The sequence below is a fragment of the Pseudorasbora parva genome, chromosome 11, assembly GCF_024679245.1.
Source record: "Pseudorasbora parva isolate DD20220531a chromosome 11, ASM2467924v1, whole genome shotgun sequence".
In the NCBI taxonomy this organism is placed as follows: Eukaryota; Metazoa; Chordata; class Actinopteri; order Cypriniformes; family Gobionidae; genus Pseudorasbora; species Pseudorasbora parva.
The window spans coordinates 9,840,390-9,867,936 of NC_090182.1; positions in this window are offsets into that span (position 1 = coordinate 9,840,390).

Below are 27,547 nucleotides of genomic sequence, written 5' to 3' on the forward strand. Positions count from 1 at the left end.
ACTATAGCAACTCTCTCCCACATATTCTGCAAGTGTGAAAACACCCTACTGCCCTCACTAAATAATCTTCAAATAACAATTGAGTTTTTTCCAAAAAGGTCTCACTTTCATTTAACTGCAATACAGGCATGTGAGTAAAGAACTAAGACTGTCCTTCCTAAAGCATCCTCTAATAACAATTGACTGTTTCAAAAAACGGTCCCCAATTCACGTTACATCCTGGCTAGAACCCACTTAGTTTCGATAGGGAGTCAGAAAACGGCCATGGGATGCTACAGTAGAACAGATTTTTCTAACTTGAGAAAACGGTCCATAAGGAAAGGCAGCAAATTCTGAGGGGGTCAAAATGCCCCTCAGAATGAGCTACCACCTGAATTGTATTACAGTTTACTCAAACAATAGCAACTTTCTAACACATATTCTGCAAGTGTGAAAACACCCTACTGGCCTCACTAAATAATATTTGAATAACAATTGAGTTTTTTCCAAAAAGGTCTCACTTTCATGTAACTGCAATAAAGGCATGTGAGTAAAGAACTAAGACTGTCCTTCCTAAAGCATCCTCTAATAACAATTGACTGTTTCAAAAAATTGTCCCCAATTTACATTACACCCTGGCTAGAACCCACTTAGTTTCGATAGGGAGTCAGGAAACGGCCATGGGATGCTACAGTAGAACAGATTTTTCTAACTTGAGAAAACGGTCCATAAGGAAAGGCAGCAAATTCTGAGGGAGTCAAAATGCCCATCAGAATGAGCTACCACCTGAATTGCATTACAGTTTACTCAAACTATAGCAATTTTCTAACACATATTCTGCATGTGTGAAAACACCCTACTGGCCTCACTAAATAATCTTTGAATAACAATTGAGTTTTTTTCCAAAAAGGTCTCACTTTCATGTAACTGCAATACAGGCATGTGAGTAAAGAACTAAGACTGTTCTTCCTAAATCATCCTCTAATAACAATTGCATGTTTAAAAAAAAAGTCCCCAATTCACGTTACATCCTGGCTAGAACCCACTTAGTTTCGGTAGGGAGTAAGGATTTTGCCATGGGATGCTACAGTAGAACAGATGTGTTCTGTCTTGATAAAAAAGTCCATAAGGAAAGGCAGCATATTCTGAGGGGGTCAAAATGCCCCTCAGAATGAGCTACCACCTGTATAGGCAGCAAATTCTTAGGGGGTCAAAATGCCCCTCAGAATGAGCTACCACCTGTATATTCAGCAAATTCTGAGGGGGTCAAAATGCCCCTCAGAATGAGCTACCACCTGTATAGGCAGCAAATTCTGAGGGGGTCAAAATGCCCCTCAAAATGAGCTACCACCTGTATAGGCAGCAAATTCTGAGGGGGTCAAATTGCCCCTCAGAATGAGCTACCACCTGAATTGCATTACAATTTACTCAAACTATAGCAACTTTCTCCCACATATTCTGCAAGTGTGAAAACACCCTACTGGCTTTACTAAATAATCTTTGAATAACAATTGAGTTTTTTTTCCAAAAAGGTCTCACTTTCATGTAACTGCAATATAGGCATGTGAGTAAAGAACTAAGACTGTCCTTCCTATAGCATCCTCTACTAACAATTGACTGTTTCAAAAAACATTTCCCAATTCACGTTACATCCTGGCTAGGACCCACTTAGTTTCGGTGGGGAGTCAGGATTTGGCCATGGAATGCTACAGTAGAACAGATGTGTTCTGCCTTGAGAAAACGGTCCATAAGGAATGGCAGCAAATTCTGAGGGGGTCAAAATGCACCTCAGAATGAGCTACCACCTCTATAGGCAGCAAATTCTGAGAGGGTCAAAATGCCCCTCAGAATGAGCTACCACCTGTATAGGCAGCAAATTCTGAGGGGGTCAAAATGCCCATCAGAATGAGCTACCACCTGTATAGGCAGCAAATTCTGAGGGGGTCATAATGCCTCTCAGAATGAGCTACCACCTGAATTGCATTACAGTTTACTCAAACTATAGCAACTTTCTAACACATATTCTGCATGTGTGAAAACACCCTACTGGCCTCACTAAATAATCTTTGAATAACAATTGAGTTTTTTCCAAAAAGGTCTCACTTTCATGTAACTGCAATACAGGCATGTGAGTAAAGAACTAAGACTGGCCTTCCTAAAGCATCCTCTTATAACAATTGACTGTTTCAAAAAACAGTCCCCAATTCACATTAAGTCGTGGCTAGAACCCACATAGTTTCGGTGGGGAGTCAGGATTTGGCCATGGGATGCTACAGTAGAACACATGTATTCTGCCTTGATGAAACGATCCATAAGGAAAGGCAGCAAATTCTGAGGGGGTCAAAATGCCGCTCAGAATGAGCTACCACCTGCATAGGCACCAAATTCTGAGGGGGTCAAAATGCCCCTCAGAATGAGCTACCACATGTATAGGCAGCAAATTCTGAGGGGGTCATACTGCCCCTCAGAATGAGCTACCACCTGTATAGGCAGCAAATTCTGAGAGGGTCAAAATGCCCCTCAGAATGAGCTACCATCTGAATTGCATTACAATTTATTCAAACTATAGCAACTTTCTCCCACATAATCTGCAAGTGTGAAAACACCCTACTGGCCTCACTAAATAATCTTCAAATAACAATTGAGTTTTTTCCAAAAAGGTCTCACTTTCATGTAACTGCAATACAGGCATGTGAGTAAAGAACTAAGACTGTTCTTCCTAAATCATCCTCTAATAACAATTGACTGTTTCAAAAAACAGTCCCCAATTCAGGTTACATCCTGGCTAGAACCCACTTGGTTTCGGTGCGGAGCTAGGATTTGACCACGGGACGCTACAGAAGAACAGATGTTTTGTGTTGGCTTGATAAATCGGTCCATATGGAAAGGCAGCAAATTCTGAGGGGGTCAAAATGCCCCTCAGAATGAGCTACCACATGTATTACGTTGCTCTTTACTCATTATTATTACTCTATTATTGGCTTTACTCTAGCTCATCCACTAGAGCGTTGCGTTAGCAACACCAAGGTCATGGGTTCGATTCCCAGGGAAAGCAAGAATTGACAAAAAGAAAAGTAAAATGTGTACCTTCAAAATGTAATGTATGTCTTCCAAATGCATAAATGTAAATGTACTCAAACTATAGCAACTCTCTCCCACATATTCTGCAAGTGTGAAAACACCCTACTGCCCTCACTAAATAATCTTCAAATAACAATTGAGTTTTTTCCAAAAAGGTCTCACTTTCATTTAACTGCAATACAGGCATGTGAGTAAAGAACTAAGACTGTCCTTCCTAAAGCATCCTCTAATAACAATTGACTGTTTCAAAAAACGGTCCCCAATTCACGTTACATCCTGGCTAGAACCCACTTAGTTTCGATAGGGAGTCAGAAAACGGCCATGGGATGCTACAGTAGAACAGATTTTTCTAACTTGAGAAAACGGTCCATAAGGAAAGGCAGCAAATTCTGAGGGGGTCAAAATGCCCCTCAGAATGAGCTACCACCTGAATTGTATTACAGTTTACTCAAACAATAGCAACTTTCTAACACATATTCTGCAAGTGTGAAAACACCCTACTGGCCTCACTAAATAATATTTGAATAACAATTGAGTTTTTTCCAAAAAGGTCTCACTTTCATGTAACTGCAATAAAGGCATGTGAGTAAAGAACTAAGACTGTCCTTCCTAAAGCATCCTCTAATAACAATTGACTGTTTCAAAAAATTGTCCCCAATTTACATTACACCCTGGCTAGAACCCACTTAGTTTCGATAGGGAGTCAGGAAACGGCCATGGGATGCTACAGTAGAACAGATTTTTCTAACTTGAGAAAACGGTCCATAAGGAAAGGCAGCAAATTCTGAGGGAGTCAAAATGCCCATCAGAATGAGCTACCACCTGAATTGCATTACAGTTTACTCAAACTATAGCAATTTTCTAACACATATTCTGCATGTGTGAAAACACCCTACTGGCCTCACTAAATAATCTTTGAATAACAATTGAGTTTTTTTCCAAAAAGGTCTCACTTTCATGTAACTGCAATACAGGCATGTGAGTAAAGAACTAAGACTGTTCTTCCTAAATCATCCTCTAATAACAATTGCATGTTTAAAAAAAAAGTCCCCAATTCACGTTACATCCTGGCTAGAACCCACTTAGTTTCGGTAGGGAGTAAGGATTTGGCCATGGGATGCTACAGTAGAACAGATGTGTTCTGTCTTGATAAAAAAGTCCATAAGGAAAGGCAGCATATTCTGAGGGGGTCAAAATGCCCCTCAGAATGAGCTACCACCTGTATAGGCAGCAAATTCTTAGGGGGTCAAAATGCCCCTCAGAATGAGCTACCACCTGTATATTCAGCAAATTCTGAGGGGGTCAAAATGCCCCTCAGAATGAGCTACCACCTGTATAGGCAGCAAATTCTGAGGGGGTCAAAATGCCCCTCAAAATGAGCTACCACCTGTATAGGCAGCAAATTCTGAGGGGGTCAAATTGCCCCTCAGAATGAGCTACCACCTGAATTGCATTACAATTTACTCAAACTATAGCAACTTTCTCCCACATATTCTGCAAGTGTGAAAACACCCTACTGGCTTTACTAAATAATCTTTGAATAACAATTGAGTTTTTTTTCCAAAAAGGTCTCACTTTCATGTAACTGCAATATAGGCATGTGAGTAAAGAACTAAGACTGTCCTTCCTATAGCATCCTCTACTAACAATTGACTGTTTCAAAAAACATTTCCCAATTCACGTTACATCCTGGCTAGGACCCACTTAGTTTCGGTGGGGAGTCAGGATTTGGCCATGGAATGCTACAGTAGAACAGATGTGTTCTGCCTTGAGAAAACGGTCCATAAGGAATGGCAGCAAATTCTGAGGGGGTCAAAATGCACCTCAGAATGAGCTACCACCTCTATAGGCAGCAAATTCTGAGAGGGTCAAAATGCCCCTCAGAATGAGCTACCACCTGTATAGGCAGCAAATTCTGAGGGGGTCAAAATGCCCATCAGAATGAGCTACCACCTGTATAGGCAGCAAATTCTGAGGGGGTCATAATGCCTCTCAGAATGAGCTACCACCTGAATTGCATTACAGTTTACTCAAACTATAGCAACTTTCTAACACATATTCTGCATGTGTGAAAACACCCTACTGGCCTCACTAAATAATCTTTGAATAACAATTGAGTTTTTTCCAAAAAGGTCTCACTTTCATGTAACTGCAATACAGGCATGTGAGTAAAGAACTAAGACTGGCCTTCCTAAAGCATCCTCTTATAACAATTGACTGTTTCAAAAAACAGTCCCCAATTCACATTAAGTCGTGGCTAGAACCCACATAGTTTCGGTGGGGAGTCAGGATTTGGCCATGGGATGCTACAGTAGAACACATGTATTCTGCCTTGATGAAACGATCCATAAGGAAAGGCAGCAAATTCTGAGGGGGTCAAAATGCCGCTCAGAATGAGCTACCACCTGCATAGGCACCAAATTCTGAGGGGGTCAAAATGCCCCTCAGAATGAGCTACCACATGTATAGGCAGCAAATTCTGAGGGGGTCATACTGCCCCTCAGAATGAGCTACCACCTGTATAGGCAGCAAATTCTGAGAGGGTCAAAATGCCCCTCAGAATGAGCTACCATCTGAATTGCATTACAATTTATTCAAACTATAGCAACTTTCTCCCACATAATCTGCAAGTGTGAAAACACCCTACTGGCCTCACTAAATAATCTTCAAATAACAATTGAGTTTTTTTGCAAAAAGGTCTCACTTTCATGTAACTGCAATACCGGCATGTGAGTAAAGAACTAAGACTGTTCTTCCTAAATATTCCTCTAATAACAATTGACTGTTTCAAAAAACGGTCCCCAATTCACGTTACATCCTGGCTAGAACCCACTTAGTTTCTGTGGGGAGTCAGGATTTGGCCATGGGATGCTACAGTAGAACAGATGTGTTCTGTCTTGATAAAACAGTCCATAAGGAAAGGCACCAAAATTCTGAGGGGGTCAAAATGCCCCTCAGAATCAGCTACCACCTGTATAGGCAGCAAATTCTGAGGGGGTCAAAATGCCCCTCAGAATGAGCTACCACCTGTATAGGCAGCAAATTCTGAGGGGGTCATAATGCCCCTCAGAATGAACTACCACCTGTATAGGCAGCAAATTCTGAGGGGGTCAAAATGCCCCTCAGAATGAGCTACCACCTGATTCGCATTACAGTTTACTCAAACTATAGCAATTTTCTCCCACATATTCTGCTAGTATGAAAACACCCTACTGGCCTCACTAAATAATCTTCCAATAACAATTGAGTTTTTTCAAAAAGGTCTCACTTTCATGTAACTGCAATACAGGCATGTGAGTAAAGAACGAAGACTGTCCTTCCTAAAGCATCCTCTAATAACAATTGACTGTTTCAAAAAATGGTCTGCAATTTACGTTACACCCTTGCTAGAACCCACTTAGTTTCGGTGGGGAGTCAGGATTCGGCCATGGGATGCTACAGTAGAACAGATTTTTCTAACTTGAGAAAACGGTCCATAAGGAAAGGCAGCAAATTCTGAGGGGGTCAAAATGCCCCTCAGAATGAGCTACCACCTGTATAGGCAGCAAATTCTGAGGGGGTCAAAATGCCCCTCAGAATGAGCTACCACCTGAATTGCATTACAATTTACTCAAACTATAGCAACTTTCTACCACATAATCTGCAAGTGTGAAAACACACTACTGGCCTCACTAAATAATCTTCGAATAACAATTAAGTTTTTTTCTCCAAAAAGTTCTCACTTTCATGTAACTGCAATGAAGGCATGTGAGTAAAGAACTAAGAGTGTTCTTCCTAAATATTCCTCTAATAATATAATTGACTGTTTCAAAAAAACATTCCCGAATTCACGTAACATCCTGGCTAGAACACACTTAGTTTCGGTGGGGAGCCAGGATTTGGGCATGGGATGCTACAGTAGAACAGATGTGTTCTGCTTTGAGAAAACGGTCCATAAGGAATGGCAGCAAATTCTGAGGGGGTCAAAATGCCCCTCAGAATGAGCTACCACCTGAATTGCATTACAATTTACTCAAACTATAGCAACTTCCTCCCACATATTCTGCAAGTGTGAAAACTCCCTACTGGCCTCACTAAATAATCTTCAAATAACAATTGAGTTTTTTTGCAAAAAGGTCTCACTTTCATGTAACTGCAATACCGGCATGTGAGTAAAGAATTAAGACTGTTCTTCCTAAATATTCCTCTAATAACAATTGACTGTTTCAAAAAACGGTCCCCAATTCACGTTACATCCTGGCTAGAACCCACTTAGTTTCGGTGGGGAGTCAGGATTTGGCCATGGGATGCTACAGTAGAACAGATGTGTTCTGTCTTGATAAAACAGTCCATAAGGAAAGGCAGCAAATTCTGAGGGGGTCAAAATGCCCCTCAGAATGAGCTACCACCTGAATTGCATTACAATTTACTCAAACTATAGCAACTTTCTACCACATAATCTGCAAGTGTGAAAACACACTACTGGCCTCACTAAATAATCTTCGAATAACAATTAAGTTTTTTTCTCCAAAAAGTTCTCACTTTCATGTAACTGCAATGAAGGCATGTGAGTAAAGAACTAAGAGTGTTCTTCCTAAATATTCCTCTAATAATATAATTGACTGTTTCAAAAAAACATTCCCGAATTCACGTAACATCCTGGCTAGAACACACTTAGTTTCGGTGGGGAGCCAGGATTTGGGCATGGGATGCTACAGTAGAACAGATGTGTTCTGCTTTGAGAAAACGGTCCATAAGGAATGGCAGCAAATTCTGAGGGGGTCAAAATGCCCCTCAGAATGAGCTACCACCTGAATTGCATTACAATTTACTCAAACTATAGCAACTTCCTCCCACATATTCTGCAAGTGTGAAAACTCCCTACTGGCCTCACTAAATAATCTTCAAATAACAATTGAGTTTTTTTGCAAAAAGGTCTCACTTTCATGTAACTGCAATACCGGCATGTGAGTAAAGAATTAAGACTGTTCTTCCTAAATATTCCTCTAATAACAATTGACTGTTTCAAAAAACGGTCCCCAATTCACGTTACATCCTGGCTAGAACCCACTTAGTTTCGGTGGGGAGTCAGGATTTGGCCATGGGATGCTACAGTAGAACAGATGTGTTCTGTCTTGATAAAACAGTCCATAAGGAAAGGCACCAAAATTCTGAGGGGGTCAAAATGCCCCTCAGAATCAGCTACCACCTGTATAGGCAGCAAATTCTGAGGGGGTCAAAATGCCCCTCAGATTGAGCTACCACCTGTATAGGCAGCAAATTCTGAGGGGGTCATAATGCCCCTCAGAATGAACTACCACCTGTATAGGCAGCAAATTCTGAGGGGGTCAAAATGCCCCTCAGAATGAGCTACCACCTGATTCGCATTACGGTTTACTCAAACTATAGCAATTTTCTCCCACATATTCTGCTAGTATGAAAACACCCTACTGGCCTCACTAAATAATCTTCCAATAACAATTGAGTTTTTTCAAAAAGGTCTCACTTTCATGTAACTGCAATACAGGCATGTGAGTAAAGAACGAAGACTGTCCTTCCTAAAGCATCCTCTAATAACAATTGACTGTTTCAAAAAATGGTCTGCAATTTACGTTACACCCTTGCTAGAACCCACTTAGTTTCAGTGGGGAGTCAGGATTCGGCCATGGGATGCTACAGTAGAACAGATTTTTCTAACTTGAGAAAACGGTCCATAAGGAAAGGCAGCAAATTCTGAGGGGGTCAAAATGCCCCTCAGAATGAGCTACCACCTGTATAGGCAGCAAATTCTGAGGGGGTCAAAATGCCCCTCAGAATGAGCTACCACCTGAATTGCATTACAATTTACTCAAACTATAGCAACTTTCTACCACATAATCTGCAAGTGTGAAAACACACTACTGGCCTCACTAAATAATCTTCGAATAACAATTAAGTTTTTTTCTCCAAAAAGTTCTCACTTTCATGTAACTGCAATGAAGGCATGTGAGTAAAGAACTAAGAGTGTTCTTCCTAAATATTCCTCTAATAATATAATTGACTGTTTCAAAAAACATTCCCGAATTCACGTAACATCCTGGCTAGATCACACTTAGTTTCGGTGGGGAGCCAGGATTTGGGCATGGGATGCTACAGTAGAACAGATGTGTTCTGCTTTGAGAAAACGGTCCATAAGGAATGGCAGCAAATTCTGAGGGGGTCAAAATGCCCCTCAGAATGAGCTACCACCTGAATTGCATTACAATTTACTCAAACTATAGCAACTTCCTCCCACATATTCTGCAAGTGTGAAAACACCCTACTGGCTTTACTAAATAATCTTTGAATAACAATTGAGTTTTTTTCCAAAAAGGTCTCACTTTCATGTAACTGCAATACAGGCATGTGAGTGAAGAACTAATAGTGTTCTTCCTAAATCATCCTCTAATAACAATTGACTGTTTCAAAAAACGTTCCCCAATTCACGTTACATCCTGGCTAGAACCCACTTAGTTTCGGTGGGGAGTCAGGATTTGGCCATGGGATGCTACAGTAGAACAGATTTGTTCTGCCTTGAGAAAACGGTCCATAAGGAATGGCAGCAAATTCTGAGGGGGTCAAAATGCCCCTCAGAATGAGCTACCACCTGTATAGGCAGCAAATTATGAGGGGGTCAAAATGCCCCTCAGAATGAGCTACCACCTGAATTGCATTACAATTTACTCAAACTATAGCAACTTCCTCCCACATATTCTGCAAGTGTGAAAACACCCTACTGGCTTTACTAAATAATCTTTGAATAACAATTGAGTTTTTTTCCAAAAAGGTCTCACTTTCATGTAACTGCAATACAGGCATGTGAGTGAAGAACTAATACTGTTCTTCCTAAATCATCCTCTAATAACAATTGACTGTTTCAAAAAACGTTCCCCAATTCACGTTACATCCTGGCTAGAACCCACTTAGTTTCGGTGGGGAGTCAGGATTTGGCCATGGGATGCTACAGTAGAACAGATTTGTTCTGCCTTGAGAAAATGGTCCATAAGGAATGGCAGCAAATTCTGAGGGGGTCAAAATGCCCCTCAGAATGAGCTACCACCTGTATAGGCAGCAAATTATGAGGGGGTCAAAATGCCCCTCAGAATGAGCTACCACCTGAATTGCATTACAATTTACTCAAACTATAGCAACTTCCTCCCACATATTCTGCAAGTGTGAAAACACCCTACTGGCTTTACTAAATAATCTTTGAATAACAATTGAGTTTTTTTCCAAAAAGGTCTCACTTTCATGTAACTGCAATACAGGCATGTGAGTGAAGAACTAATACTGTTCTTCCTAAATCATCCTCTAATAACAATTGACTGTTTCAAAAAACGTTCCCCAATTCACGTTACATCCTGGCTAGAACCCACTTAGTTTCGGTGGGGAGTCAGGATTTGGCCATGGGATGCTACAGTAGAACAGATTTGTTCTGCCTTGAGAAAACGGTCCATAAGGAATGGCAGCAAATTCTGAGGGGGTCAAAATGCCCCTCAGAATGAGCTACCACCTGTATAGGCAGCAAATTCTGAGGGGGTCAAAATGCCCCTCAGAATGAGCTACCACCTGAATTGCATTACAATTTACTCAAACTATAGCAACTTTCTCCCACATATTCTGCAAGTGTGAAAACACCCTACTGGCTTTACTAAATAATCTTTGAATAACAATTGAGTTTTTTTTTCCAAAAAGGTCTCACTTTCATGTAACTGCAATACAGGCATGTGAGTAAAGAACTAAGACTGTCCTTCCTATAGCATCCTCTACTAACAATTGACTGTTTCAAAAAACATTCCCTAATTCACGTTACATCCTGGCTAGAACCCACTTAGTTTCGGTGGGGAGTCAGGATTTGGCCATGGAATGCTACAGTAGAACAGATGTGTTCTGTCTTGATAAAACAGTCCGTAAGGAAAGGCAGCAAATTCTGAGGGGGTCAAAATGCCCCTCAGAATGAGCTACCACCTGTATAGGCAGCAAATTCTGAGAGGGTCAAAATGCCCCTCAGAATGAGCTACCATCTGAATTGCATTACAATTTATTCAAACTATAGCAACTTTCTCCCACATAATCTGCAAGTGTGAAAACACCCTACTGGCCTCACTAAATAATCTTCAAATAACAATTGAGTTTTTTTCCAAAAAGGTCTCACTTTCATGTAACTGCAATACCGGCATGTGAGTAAAGAACTAAGACTGTTCTTCCTAAATATTCCTCTAATAACAATTGACTGTTTTAAAAAACGGTCCCCATTTCACGTTACATCCTGGCTAGAACCCACTTAGTTTCAGTGGGGAGTCAGGATTTGGCCATGGGATGCTACAGTAGAACAGATGTGTTCTGTCTTGATAAAACAGTCCATAAGGAAAGGCACCAAAATTCTGAGGGGGTCAAAATGCCCCTCAGAATGAACTACCACCTGTATAGGCAGCAAATTCTGAGGGGGTCAAAATGCCCCTCAGAATGAGCTACCACCTGATTCGCATTACAGTTTACTCAAACTATAGCAATTTTCTCCCACATATTCTGCTAGTATGAAAACACCCTACTGGCCTCACTAAATAATCTTCCAATAACAATTGAGTTTTTTCAAAAAGGTCTCACTTTCATGTAACTGCAATACAGGCATGTGAGTAAAGAACGAAGACTGTCCTTCCTAAAGCATCCTCTAATAACAATTGACTGTTTCAAAAAATGGTCTGCAATTTACGTTACACCCTGGCTAGAACCCACTTAGTTTCGGTGGGGAGTCAGAATTCGGCCATGGGATGCTACAGTAGAACAGATTTTTCTAACTTGAGAAAACGGTCCATAAGGAAAGGCAGCAAATTCTGAGGGGGTCAAAATGCCCCTCAGAATGAGCTACCACCTGTATAGGCAGCAAATTCTGAGGGGGTCAAAATGCCCCTCAGAATGAGCTACCACCTGAATTGCATTACAATTTACTCAAACTATAGCAACTTTCTACCACATAATCTGCAAGTGTGAAAACACTCTACTGGCCTCACTAAATAATCTTCGAATAACAATTAAGTTTTTCTCCGAAAAGGTCTCACTTTCATGTAACTGCAATGAAGGCATGTGAGTAAAGAACTAAGACTGTTCTTCCTAAATATTCTTCTAATAATATAATTGACTGTTTCAAAAAAACATTCCCCAATTCACGTTACATCCTGGCTAGAACCCACTTAGTTTCGGTGGGGAGTCAGGATTTGGCCATTGGATGCTACAGTAGAACAGATGTGTTCTGCTTTGAGAAAACGGTCCATAAGGAATGGCAGCAAATTCTGAGGGGGTCAAAATGCCCCTCAGAATGAGCTACCACCTGAATTGCATTACAATTTACTCAAACTATAGCAACTTCCTCCCACATATTCTGCAAGTGTGAAAACACCCTACTGGCTTTACTAAATAATCTTTGAATAACAATTGAGTTTTTTTCCAAAAAGGTCTCACTTTCATGTAACTGCAATACAGGCATGTGAGTGAAGAACTAAGACTGTTCTTCCTAAATCATCCTCTAATAACAATTGACTGTTTCAAAAAACATTCCCTACTTCACGTTACATCCTGGCTAGAACCCACTTAGTTTCGGTGGGGAGTCAGGATTTGGCCATGGAATGCTACAGTAGAACAGATGTGTTCTGCCTTGAGAAAACGGTCCATAAGGAATGGCAGCAAATTCTGAGGGGGTCAAAATGCCTCTCAGAATGATCTACCACCTCTATAGGCAGCAAATTCTGAGAGGGTCAAAATGCCCCTCAGAATGAGCTACCACCTGTATAGGCAGCAAATTCTGAGGGGGTCAAAATTCCCCTCAAAATGAGCTACCACCTGTATAGGCAGCAAATTCTGAGGGGGTCAAAATGTCCCTCAGAATGAGCTACCACCTGAATTGCATTACAATTTACTCAAACTATAGCAACTTTCTCCCACATATTCTGCAAGTGTGAAAACACCCTACTGGCTTTACTAAATAATCTTTGAATAACAATTTAGTTTTTTTTTAAAAAGGTCTCACTTTCATGTAACTGCAATACAGGCATGTGAGTAAAGAACTAAGACTGTCCTTCCTAAAGCATCCTCTAATAACAATTGACTGTTTCAAAAAACTTTCCCCGATTCACGTTACATCCTGGCTAGAACCCACTTAGTTTCGGTGGGGAGTCAGGATTTGGCCATGGGATGCTACAGTAGAACAGATGTTTTCTGCCTTGAGAAAACGGTCCATAAGGAATGGCAGCAAATTCTGAGGGGGTCAAAATGCCCCTCAGAATGAGCTACCACCTTTATAGACAGCAAATTCTGAGGGAGTCAAAATGCCCCTCAGAATGAGCTACCACCTGTATAGGCAGCAAATTCTGAGGGGGTCAAAATGCCCCTCAAAATGAGCTACCACCTGTATAGGCAGCAAATTCTGAGGGGGTCAAAATGCCCCTTAGAATGAGCTACCACCTGAATTGCATTACAATTTACTCAAACTATAGCAACTTTCTACCACATAATCTGCAAATGTGAAAACACCCTACTGGCCTCACTAAAAAATCTTCGAATAACAATTGATTTTTTTTTTCCAAAAAGGTCTCACTTTCATGTAACTGCAATGCAGGCATGTGAGTAAAGAACTAAGACTGTTCTTCCTAAATATTTTTCTAATAATATAATTGACTGTTTCAAAAAAACATTCCCCAATTCACGTTATATCCTGGCTAGAACCCACTTAGTTTCGGTGGGGAGTCAGGATTTGGCCATGGGATGAACAGATACAGTAGAACAGATTTTTCTAACTTGAGAAAACGGTCCATAAGGAAAGGCAGCAAATTCTGAGGGGTTCAAAATGCCCCTCAGAATGAGCTACCACCTGAATTGCATTACAATTTACTCAAACTATAGCAACTTTCTCCCACATATTCTGCAAGTGTGAAAACACCCTACTGGCCTCACTAAATAATCTTCGAATAACAATTGAGTTTTTTCCAAAAAGGTCTCACTTTCATGTAACTGCAATACAGGCATGTGAGTAAAGAACTAAGACTGTTCTTCCTAAATCATCCTCTAATAACAATTTACTGTTTCAAAAAACATTCCCCAATTCACGTTACATCCTGGCTTGAACCCACTTAATTTCGGTGGGGAGTCAGGATTTGGCCATGGGATGCTACAGTAGAACAGATGTGTTCGGCCTTGAGAAAACGGTCCATAAGGAATGGCAGCAAATTCTGAGGGGGTCAAAATGCCCCTCAGAATGAGCTACCACCTCTATAGGCAGCAAATTCTGAGAGGGTCAAAATGCCCCTCAGAATGAGCTACCACCTGTATAGGCAGCAAATTCTGAGGGGGTCAAAATGCCAATCAGAATGAGCTACCACCTGTATAGGCAGCAAATTCTGAGGGGGTCATAATGCCCCTCAGAATGAGCTACCACCTGAATTGCATTACAGTTTACTCAAACTATAGCAACTTTCTAACACATATTCTGCATGTGTGAAAACACCCTAAACGTCTCACTAAATAATCTTTGAATAACAATTGAGTTTTTCCAAAAAGGTCTCACTTTCATGTAACTGCAATACAGGCATGTGAGTAAAGAACTAAGACTTTTCTTCCTAAATCATCCTCTAATAACAATTGACTGTTTCAAAAAACGGTCCCCAATTCACATTACATCCTGGCTAGAACCCACTAAGTTTCGGTGGGGAGTCAGGATTTGGCCATGGGATGCTACAGTAGAACAGATGTGTTCTGTCTTGATACAACAGTCCACAAGGAAAGGCAGCAAATTCTGAGGGGGTAAAAATGCCCCTCAGAATGAGCTACCACCTGTATAGGCAGCAAATTCTGAGGGGGTCAAAATGCCCCTCAGAATGAGCTACCACCCGAATTGCATTACAATTTACTCAAACTATAGCAACTTTCTCCCACATAATCTACAAGTTTGAAAACACCCTACTGGCCTCACTAAATAATCTTCGAATAACAATTGAGTTTTTTTCCAAAAAGGTCTCACTTTCATGTAACTGCAATGCAGGCATGTGAGTAAAGAACTAAGACTGTTCTTCCTAAAGCATCCTCTAATAACAATTGACTGTTTCAAAAAACAGTGCCCAATTCACATTACATACTGGCTAGAACCCACTTAGTTTCGGTGGGGAGTCAGGATTTGGCCATGGGATGCTACAGTAGAACAGATGTGTTCTGCTTTGAGAAAACGGTCCATACGGAAAGGCAGCAAATTCTGAGGGGGTCAAAATCCCCCTCAGAATGAGCTACCACCTGAATTGCATTACAGTTTACTCAAACTATAGCAATTTTCTCACACATATTCTGCTAGTATGAAAACACCCTACTGGCCTCACTAAATAATCTTCCAATAACAATTGAGTTTTTTCCAAAAAGGTCTCACTTTCATGTAACTGCAATACAGGCATGTGAGTAAAGAACTAAGACTGGCCTTCCTAAAGCATCCTCTAATAACAATTGACTGTTTCAAAAAATGGTCCCCAATTTACATTACACCCTGGCTAGAACCCACTTAGTTTCGATAGGGAGTCAGGAAACGGCCATGGGATGCTACAGTAGAACAGAATTTTCTAACTTGAGAAAACGGTCCATAAGGAAAGGCAGCAAATTCTGAGGGGGTCAAAATGCCCCTCAGAATGAGCTACCACCTGAATTGCATTACAGTTTACTCAAACAATAGCAACTTTCTAACACATATTCTGCATGTGTGAAAACACCCTACTGGCCTCACTAAATAATCTTTGAATAACAATATAGTTTTTTCCAAAAAGGTCTCACTTTCATGTAACTGCAATACAGGCATGTCAGTAAAGAACTAAGACTGTTCTTCCTAAATCATCCTCTAATAACAATTGACTGTTTCAAAAAACAGTCCCCAATTCAGGTTACATCCTGGCTAGAACCCACTTGGTTTCGGTGCGGAGCTAGGATTTGACCACGGGACGCTACAGAAGAACAGATGTTTTAAATCGGTCCATATGGAAAGGCAGCAAATTTTGAGGGGGTCAAAATGCCCCTCAGAATGAGCTACCACCTGTATAGGCAGCACATTCTGAGGGGGTCAAAATGCCCCTCAGAATGAGCTACCACCTGTATAGGCAGCACATTCTGAGGGGGTCAAAATGCCCCTCAGAATGAGCTACCACCTGAATTGCATTACAATTTACTCAAACTATAGCAACTTTCTACCACATAATCTGCAAGTGATTATGTGGTAGAAAGATCACTAAATAATCTTCGAATAACAATTAAGTTTTTTTCTCCAAAAAGGTCTCACTTTCATGTAACTGCAATGAAGGCATGTGAGTAAAGAACTAAGACTGTTCTTCCTAAATATTCTTCTAATAATATAATTGACTGTTTCAAAAAAACATTCCCCAATTCACGTTACATCCTGGCTAGAACCCACTTAGTTTCGGTGGGGAGTCAGGATTTGGCCATGGGATGCTACAGTAGAACAGATGTGTTCTGCTTTGAGAAAACGGTCCATAAGGAAAGGCAGCAAATTCTGAGGGGGTCAAAATGCCCCTCAGAATGAGCTACCACCTGTATAGGCAGCAAATTCTGAGGGGGTCAAAATGCCCCTCAGAATGAGCTACCACCTGAATTGCATTACAGTTTACTCAAACTATAGCAATTTTCTCCCACATATTCTGCTAGTATGAAAACACCCTACTGGCCTCACTAAATAATCTTCCAATAACAATTGAGTTTTTTTTTTAAAGAAAGGTACATTTTCATGTAACTGCAATACAGGCATGTGAATAAAGAACTAAGACTGGCATTCCTAAAGCATCCTCTAATAACAATCAAATGTTTAAAAAAATCCTCTCCAATTCATGTTACATCCTGGCTAGAACCCACTTGGTTTCGGTGCGGAGCTAGGATTTGACCACGGGACGCTACAGAAGAACAGATGTTTTGTTCTGGCTTGATAAATCGGTCCATATGTAAAGGCAGCAAATTCTGAGGGGGTCAAAATGCCCCTCAGAATGAGCTACCACATGTATTACGTTGCTCTTTACTCATTATTATTACTTTATTATTGGCTTTACTCTAGCTCATCCACTAGAGCGTTGCGTTAGCAACACCAAGGTCATGGGTTCGATTCCCAGGGAAAGCAAGAATTGACAAAAAGAAAAGTAAAATGTGTACCTTCAAAATGTAATGTATGTCTTCCAAATGCATAAATGTAAATGTACTCAAACTATAGCAACTCTCTCCCACATATTCTGCAAGTGTGAAAACACCCTACTGGCCTCACTAAATAATCTTCAAATAACAATTGAGTTTTTTCCAAAAAGGTCTCACTTTCATTTAACTGCAATACAGGCATGTGAGTAAAGAACTAAGACTGTCCTTCCTAAAGCATCCTCTAATAACAATTGACTGTTTCAAAAAATGGTCCCCAATTTACGTTACACCCTGGCTAGAACCCACTTAGTTTCGATAGAGAGTCAGGAAACGGCCATGGGATGCTACAGTAGAACAGATTTTTCTAACTTGAGAAAACAGTCCATAAGGAAAGGCAGCAAAATCTTAGGGGGTCAAAATGCCCCTCAGAATGAGCTACCACCTGAATTGCATTACAATTTACTCAAACTATAGCAACTTTCTCCCACATAATCTACAAGTTGGAAAACACCCTACTGGCCTCACTAAATAATCTTCGAATAACAATTAAGTTTTTTTTTCCCAAAAATGTCTCACTTTCATGTAACTGCAATGCAGGCATGTGAGTAAAGAACTAAGACTGTTCTTCCTAAAGCATCCTCTAATAACAATTGACTGTTTCAAAAAACGATCCCCAATTCACGTTACATCCTGGCTAGAACCCACTTAGTTTCAGTAGGGAGTCAGGATTTGGCCATGGGATGCTACAGTAGAACAGATGTGTTCTGCCTTGAGAAAATGGTCCATAAGGAATGGCAGCAAATTCTGAGGGGGTCAAAATGCCCATCAGAATGAGCTACCACCTTTATAGGCAGCAAATTCTGAGGGAGTCAAAATGCCCCTCAGAATGAGCTACCACCTGTATATGCAACAAACTCTGAGGGGGTCATAATGCCCCTCAGAATGAGCTACCACCTGTATAGGCAGCAAATTCTGAGGGGGTCAAAATGCCCCTCAGAATGAGCTACCACCTGTATATGCAGCAAATTCTGAGGGGGTCATAATGCCCCTCAGAATGAGCTACCACCTGTATAGGCAGCAATTTCTGAGGGGGTCAAAATGCCCCTCAGAATGAGCTACCACCTGAATTGCATTAAAATTTACTCAAACTATAGCAACTTTCTCCCACATAATCTGCAAGTGTGAAAACACCCTACTGGCCTCACTAAATAATCTTCGAATAACAATTTAGTTTTTTTTTTCAAAAAGGTCTCACTTTCATGTAACTGCAATACAGGCATGTGAGTAAAGAACGAAGACTGTCCTTCCTAAAGCATCCTCTAATAACAATTGACTGTTTCAAAAAATGGTCTGCAATTTACGTTACACCCTGGCTAGAACCCAATTAGTTTCAATAGAGAGTCAGGAAACGGCCATGGGATGCTACAGTAGAACAGATTTTTCTAACTTGAGAAAACGGTCCATAAGGAAAGGCAGCAAATTCTGAGGGGGTCAAAATGCCCCTCAGAATGAGCTACCACCTGTATAGGCAGCACATTCTGAGGGGGTCAAAATGCCCCTCAGAATGAGCTACCACCTGAATTGCATTACAATTTACTCAATCTATAGCAACTTTCTACCACATAATCTGCAAGTTTGAAAACACCCTACTGGCCTCACTAAATAATCTTCGAATAACTATTAAGTTTTTTTCTCCAAAAAGGTCTCACTTTCATGTAACTGCAATGAAGGCATGTGAGTAAAGAACTAAGACTGTTCTTCCTAAATATTCTTCTAATAATATAATTGACTGTTTCAAAAAAACATTCCCCAATTCATGTTACATCCTGGCTAGAACCCACTTAGTTTCGGTGGGGAGTCAGGATTTGGCCATGGGATGCTACAGTAGAACAGATGTGTTCTGCTTTGATAAAACGGTCCATAATGAATGGCAGCAAATTCTGAGGGGGTCAAAATGCCCCTCAGAATGAGCTACCACCTGAATTGCAATACAATTTACTCAAACTATAGCAACTTTCTCCCACATAATCTGCAAGTGTGAAAACACCCTACTGGCCTCACTAAATAATCTTCGAATAACAATTGAGTTTTTTTTTTCCAAAAAGGTCTCACTTTCATGTAACTGCAATGCAGGCATGTGAGTAAAGAACTAAGACTTTTCTTCCTAAAGCATCCTCTAATAACAATTGACTGTTTCAAAAAACGGTGCCCAATTCACGTTACATCCTGGCTAGAACCCACTTAGTTTCGATGGGGAGTCAGGATTTGGCCATGGGATGCTACAGTAGAACAGATGTGTTCTGCTTTGAGAAAACGGTCCATAAGGAAAGGCAGCAAATTCTGAGGGGTTCAAAATGCCCCTCAGAATGAGCTACCACCTGTATAGGCAGCAAATTCTGAGGGGGTCAAAATGCCCCTCAGAATGAGCTACCACCTGTATAGGCAGCACATTCTGAGGGGGTCAAAATGCCCCTCAGAATGAGCTACCACCTGAATTGCATTACAATTTACTCAATCTATAGCAACTTTCTACCACATAATCTGCAAGTTTGAAAACACCCTACTGGCCTCACTAAATAATCTTTGAATAACAATTAAGTTTTTTTCTCCAAAAAGGTCTCACTTTCATGTAACTGCAATGAAGGCATGTGAGTAAAGAACTAAGACTGTTCTTCCTAAATATTCTTCTAATAATATAATTGACTGTTTCAAAAAAAACATTCCCCAATTCATGTTACATCCTGGCTAGAACCCACTTAGTTTCGGTGGGGAGTCAGGATTTGGCCATGGGATGCTACAGTAGAACAGATGTGTTCTGCTTTGATAAAACGGTCCATAAGGAATGGCAGCAAATTCTGAGGGGGTCAAAATGCCCCTCAGAATGAGCTACCACCTGAATTGCAATACAATTTACTCAAACTATAGCAACTTTCTCCCACATAATCTGCAAGTGTGAAAACACCCTACTGGCCTCACTAAATAATCTTCGAATAACAATTGAGTTTTTTTTTTTTCAAAAAGGTCTCACTTTCATGTAACTGCAATGCAGGCATGTGAGTAAAGAACTAAGACTTTTCTTCCTAAAGCATCCTCTAATAACAATTGACTGTTTCAAAAAACGGTGCCCAATTCACGTTACATCCTGGCTAGAACCCACTTAGTTTCGATGGGGAGTCAGGATTTGGCCATGGGATGCTACAGTAGAACAGATGTGTTCTGCTTTGAGAAAACGGTCCATAAGGAAAGGCAGCAAATTCTGAGGGGGTCAAAATGCCCCTCAGAATGAGCTACCACCTGTATAGGCAGCAAATTCTGAGGGGGTCAAAATGCCCCTCAGAATGAGCTACCACCTGAATTGCATTACAGTTTACTCAAACTATAGCAATTTTCTCCCACATATTCTGCTAGTATGAAAACACCCTACTGGCCTCACTAAATATTCTTCCAATAACAATTGAGTTTTTAAAGAAAGGTACATTTTCATGTAACTGCAATACAGGCATGTGAATAAAGAACTAAGACTGGCATTCCTAAAGCATCCTCTAATAACAATCAAATGTTTAAAAAAATCTTCTCCAATTCATGTTACATCCTGGCTAGAACCCACTTGGTTTCGGTGCGGAGCTAGGATTTGACCACGGGACGCTACAGAAGAACAGATGTTTTGTTCTGGCTTGATAAATCGGTCCATATGTAAAGGCAGCAAATTCTGAGGGGGTCAAAATGCCCCTCAGAATGAGCTACCACATGTATTACGTTGCTCTTTACTCATTATTATTACTTTATTATTGGCTTTACTCTAGCTCATCCACTAGAGCGTTGCGTTAGCAACACCAAGGTCATGGGTTCGATTCCCAGGGAAAGCAAGAATTGACAAAAAGAAAAGTAAAATGTGTACCTTCAAAATGTAATGTATGTCTTCCAAATGCATAAATGTAAATGTACTCAAACTATAGCAACTCTCTCCCACATATTCTGCAAGTGTGAAAACACCCTACTGGCCTCACTAAATAATCTTCAAATAACAATTGAGTTTTTTCCAAAAAGGTCTCACTTTCATTTAACTGCAATACAGGCATGTGAGTAAAGAACTAAGACTGTCCTTCCTAAAGCATCCTCTAATAACAATTGACTGTTTCAAAAAATGATCCCCAATTTACGTTACACCCTGGCTAGAACCCACTTAGTTTCAATAGAGAGTCAGGAAACGGCCATGGGATGCTACAGTAGAACAGATTTTTCTAACTTGAGAAAACGGTCCATAAGGAAAGGCAGCAAATTCTGAGGGGGTCAAAATGCCCCTCAGAATGAGCTACCACCTGAATTGCATTACAATTTACTCAAACTATAGCAACTTTCTCCCACATAATCTACAAGTTGGAAAACACCATACTGGCCTCACTAAATAATCTTCGAATAACAATTGAGTTTTTTTTTTCCCAAAAATGTCTCACTTTCATGTAACTGCAATGCAGGCATGTGAGTAAAGAACTAAGACTGTTCTTCCTAAAGCATCCTCTAATAACAATTGACTGTTTCAAAAAACGATCCCCAATTCACGTTACATCCTGGCTAGAACCCACTTAGTTTCAGTAGGGAGTCAGGATTTGGCCATGGGATGCTACAGTAGAACAGATATGTTCTGCCTTGAGAAAATGGTCCATAAGGAATGGCAGCAAATTCTGAGGGGGTCAAAATGCCCCTCAGAATGAGCTACCACCTTTATAGGCAGCAAATTCTGAGGGAGTCAAAATGCCCCTCAGAATGAGCTACCACCTGTATATGCAACAAACTCTGAGGGGGTCATAATGCCCCTCAGAATTATCACCTGTATAGGCAGCAAATTCTGAGGGGGTCAAAATGCCCCTCAGAATGAGCTACCACCTGAATTGCATTAAAATTTACTCAAACTATAGCAACTTTCTCCCACATATTCTGCATGTGTGAAAACACCCTACTGGCTTTACTAAATAATCTTTGAATAACAATTGAGTTTTTTTTTCCAAAAAGGTCTCACTTTCATGTAACTGCAATACAGGCATGTGAGTAAAGAACTAAGACTGTCCTTCCTATAGCATCCTCTACTAACAATCCTCTACTAACAATTGACTGTTTCAAAAAACTTTCCCCGATTCACGTTACATCCTGGCTAGAACCCACTTAGTTTCGGTGGGGAGTCAGGATTTGGCCATGGGATGCTACAGTAGAACAGATGTGTTCTGCCTTGAGAAAACGGTCCATAAGGAATGGCAGCAAATTCTGAGGGGGTCAAAATGCCCCTCAGAATGAGCTACCACCTTTATAGGCAGCAAATTCTGAGGGAGTCAAAATGCCCCTCAGAATGAGCTACCACCTGTATAGGCAGCAAATTCTGAGGGGGTCAAAATGCCCCTCAAAATGAGCTACCACCTGTATAGGCAGCAAATTCTGAGGGGGTCAAAATGCCCCTCAGAATGAGCTACCACCTGAATTGCATTACAATTTACTCAAACTATAGCAACTTTCTACCACATAATCTGCAAGTGTGAAAACACCCTACTGGCCTCACTAAAAAATCTTCGAATAACAATTGATTTTTTTTTTCCAAAAAGGTCTCACTTTCATGTAACTGCAATGCAGGCATGTGAGTAAAGAACTAAGACTGTTCTTCCTAAATATTCTTCTAATAATATAATTGACTGTTTCAAAAAAACATTCCCCAATTCACGTTACATCCTGGCTAGAACCCACTTAGTTTCGGTGGGGAGTCAGGAATTGGCCATGGGATGAACAGACACAGTAGAACAGATTTTTCTAACTTGAGAGAACGGTCCATAAGGAAAGGCAGCAAATTCTGAGGGGTTCAAAATGCCCCTCAGAATGAGCTACCACCTGAATTGCATTACAATTTACTCAAACTATAGCATTTTTCTCCCACATATTCTGCAAGTGTGAAAACACCCTACTGGCCTCACTAAATAATCTTCGAATAACAATTGAGTTTTTTCCAAAAAGGTCTCACTTTCATGTAACTGCAATACAGGCATGTGAGTAAAGAACTAAGACTGTTCTTCCTAAATCATCCTCTAATAACAATTCACTGTTTCAAAAAACGTTCCCCAATTCACGTTACATCCTGGCTAGAACCCACTTAATTTCGGTGGGGAGTCAGGATTTGGCCATGGGATGCTACAGTAGAACAGATGTGTTCGGCCTTGAGAAAACGGTCCATAAGGAATGGCAGCAAATTCTGAGGGGGTCAAAATGCCCCTCAGAATGAGCTACCTCCTCTATAGGCAGCAAATTCTGAGAGGGTCAAAATGGCCCTCAGAATGAGCTACCACCTGTATAGGCAGCAAATTCTGAGGGGGTCAAAATGCCCATCAGAATGAGCTACCACCTGTATAGGCAGCAAATTCTGAGGGGGTCATAATGCCCCTCAGAATGAGCTACCACCTGAATTGCATTACAATTTACTCAAACTATAGCAACTTTCTACCACATAATCTGCAAGTGTGAAAACACCCTACTGGCTTTACTAAATAATCTTTGAATAACAATTTAGTTTTTTTCCAAAAAGGTCTCACTTTCATGTAACTGCAATACAGGCATGTGAGTAAAGAACTAAGACTGTACTTCCTAAAGCATCCTCTAATAACAATTGACTGTTTCAAAAAACTTTCCCCGATTCACGTTACATCCTGGCTAGAACCCACTTAGTTTCGGTGGGGAGTCAGGATTTGGCCATGGGATGCTACAGTAGAACAGATGTGTTCTGCCTTGAGAAAACGGTCCATAAGGAATGGCAGCAAATTCTGAGGGGGTCAAAATGCCCCTCAGAATGAGCTACCACCTTTATAGGCAGCAAATTCTGAGGGAGTCAAAATGCCCCTCAGAATGAGCTACCACCTGTATAGGCAGCAAATTCTGAGGGGGTCAAAATGCCCCTCAAAATGAGCTACCACCTGTATAGGCAGCAATTTCTGAGGGGGTCATAATGCCTCTCAGAATGAGCTACCACCTGAATTGCATTACAGTTTACTCAAACTATAGCAACTTTCTAACACATATTCTGCATGTGTGAAAACACCCTACTGGCCTCACTAAATAATCTTTGAATAACAATTGAGTTTTTTCCAAAAAGGTCTCACTTTCATGTAACTGCAATACAGGCATGTGAGTAAAGAACTAAGACTGGCCTTCCTAAAGCATCCTCTTATAACAATTGACTGTTTCAAAAAACAGTCCCCAATTCACATTAAGTCGTGGCTAGAACCCACATAGTTTCGGTGGGGAGTCAGGATTTGGCCATGGGATGCTACAGTAGAACACATGTATTCTGCCTTGATGAAACGATCCATAAGGAAAGGCAGCAAATTCTGAGGGGGTCAAAATGCCGCTCAGAATGAGCTACCACCTGCATAGGCACCAAATTCTGAGGGGGTCAAAATGCCCCTCAGAATGAGCTACCACATGTATAGGCAGCAAATTCTGAGGGGGTCATACTGCCCCTCAGAATGAGCTACCACCTGTATAGGCAGCAAATTCTGAGAGGGTCAAAATGCCCCTCAGAATGAGCTACCATCTGAATTGCATTACAATTTATTCAAACTATAGCAACTTTCTCCCACATAATCTGCAAGTGTGAAAACACCCTACTGGCCTCACTAAATAATCTTCAAATAACAATTGAGTTTTTTTGCAAAAAGGTCTCACTTTCATGTAACTGCAATACCGGCATGTGAGTAAAGAACTAAGACTGTTCTTCCTAAATATTCCTCTAATAACAATTGACTGTTTCAAAAAACGGTCCCCAATTCACGTTACATCCTGGCTAGAACCCACTTAGTTTCTGTGGGGAGTCAGGATTTGGCCATGGGATGCTACAGTAGAACAGATGTGTTCTGTCTTGATAAAACAGTCCATAAGGAAAGGCACCAAAATTCTGAGGGGGTCAAAATGCCCCTCAGAATCAGCTACCACCTGTATAGGCAGCAAATTCTGAGGGGGTCAAAATGCCCCTCAGAATGAGCTACCACCTGTATAGGCAGCAAATTCTGAGGGGGTCATAATGCCCCTCAGAATGAACTACCAACTGTATAGGCAGCAAATTCTGAGGGGGTCAAAATGCCCCTCAGAATGAGCTACCACCTGATTCGCATTACAGTTTACTCAAACTATAGCAATTTTCTCCCACATATTCTGCTAGTATGAAAACACCCTACTGGCCTCACTAAATAATCTTCCAATAACAATTGAGTTTTTTCAAAAAGGTCTCACTTTCATGTAACTGCAATACAGGCATGTGAGTAAAGAACGAAGACTGTCCTTCCTAAAGCATCCTCTAATAACAATTGACTGTTTCAAAAAATGGTCTGCAATTTACGTTACACCCTTGCTAGAACCCACTTAGTTTCGGTGGGGAGTCAGGATTCGGCCATGGGATGCTACAGTAGAACAGATTTTTCTAACTTGAGAAAACGGTCCATAAGGAAAGGCAGCAAATTCTGAGGGGGTCAAAATGCCCCTCAGAATGAGCTACCACCTGTATAGGCAGCAAATTCTGAGGGGGTCAAAATGCCCCTCAGAATGAGCTACCACCTGAATTGCATTACAATTTACTCAAACTATAGCAACTTTCTACCACATAATCTGCAAGTGTGAAAACACACTACTGGCCTCACTAAATAATCTTCGAATAACAATTAAGTTTTTTTCTCCAAAAAGTTCTCACTTTCATGTAACTGCAATGAAGGCATGTGAGTAAAGAACTAAGAGTGTTCTTCCTAAATATTCCTCTAATAATATAATTGACTGTTTCAAAAAAACATTCCCGAATTCACGTAACATCCTGGCTAGAACACACTTAGTTTCGGTGGGGAGCCAGGATTTGGGCATGGGATGCTACAGTAGAACAGATGTGTTCTGCTTTGAGAAAACGGTCCATAAGGAATGGCAGCAAATTCTGAGGGGGTCAAAATGCCCCTCAGAATGAGCTACCACCTGAATTGCATTACAATTTACTCAAACTATAGCAACTTCCTCCCACATATTCTGCAAGTGTGAAAACTCCCTACTGGCCTCACTAAATAATCTTCAAATAACAATTGAGTTTTTTTGCAAAAAGGTCTCACTTTCATGTAACTGCAATACCGGCATGTGAGTAAAGAATTAAGACTGTTCTTCCTAAATATTCCTCTAATAACAATTGACTGTTTCAAAAAACGGTCCCCAATTCACGTTACATCCTGGCTAGAACCCACTTAGTTTCGGTGGGGAGTCAGGATTTGGCCATGGGATGCTACAGTAGAACAGATGTGTTCTGTCTTGATAAAACAGTCCATAAGGAAAGGCAGCAAATTCTGAGGGGGTCAAAATGCCCCTCAGAATGAGCTACCACCTGAATTGCATTACAATTTACTCAAACTATAGCAACTTTCTACCACATAATCTGCAAGTGTGAAAACACACTACTGGCCTCACTAAATAATCTTCGAATAACAATTAAGTTTTTTTCTCCAAAAAGTTCTCACTTTCATGTAACTGCAATGAAGGCATGTGAGTAAAGAACTAAGAGTGTTCTTCCTAAATATTCCTCTAATAATATAATTGACTGTTTCAAAAAAACATTCCCGAATTCACGTAACATCCTGGCTAGAACACACTTAGTTTCGGTGGGGAGCCAGGATTTGGGCATGGGATGCTACAGTAGAACAGATGTGTTCTGCTTTGAGAAAACGGTCCATAAGGAATGGCAGCAAATTCTGAGGGGGTCAAAATGCCCCTCAGAATGAGCTACCACCTGAATTGCATTACAATTTACTCAAACTATAGCAACTTCCTCCCACATATTCTGCAAGTGTGAAAACTCCCTACTGGCCTCACTAAATAATCTTCAAATAACAATTGAGTTTTTTTGCAAAAAGGTCTCACTTTCATGTAACTGCAATACCGGCATGTGAGTAAAGAATTAAGACTGTTCTTCCTAAATATTCCTCTAATAACAATTGACTGTTTCAAAAAACGGTCCCCAATTCACGTTACATCCTGGCTAGAACCCACTTAGTTTCGGTGGGGAGTCAGGATTTGGCCATGGGATGCTACAGTAGAACAGATGTGTTCTGTCTTGATAAAACAGTCCATAAGGAAAGGCACCAAAATTCTGAGGGGGTCAAAATGCCCCTCAGAATCAGCTACCACCTGTATAGGCAGCAAATTCTGAGGGGGTCAAAATGCCCCTCAGATTGAGCTACCACCTGTATAGGCAGCAAATTCTGAGGGGGTCATAATGCCCCTCAGAATGAACTACCACCTGTATAGGCAGCAAATTCTGAGGGGGTCAAAATGCCCCTCA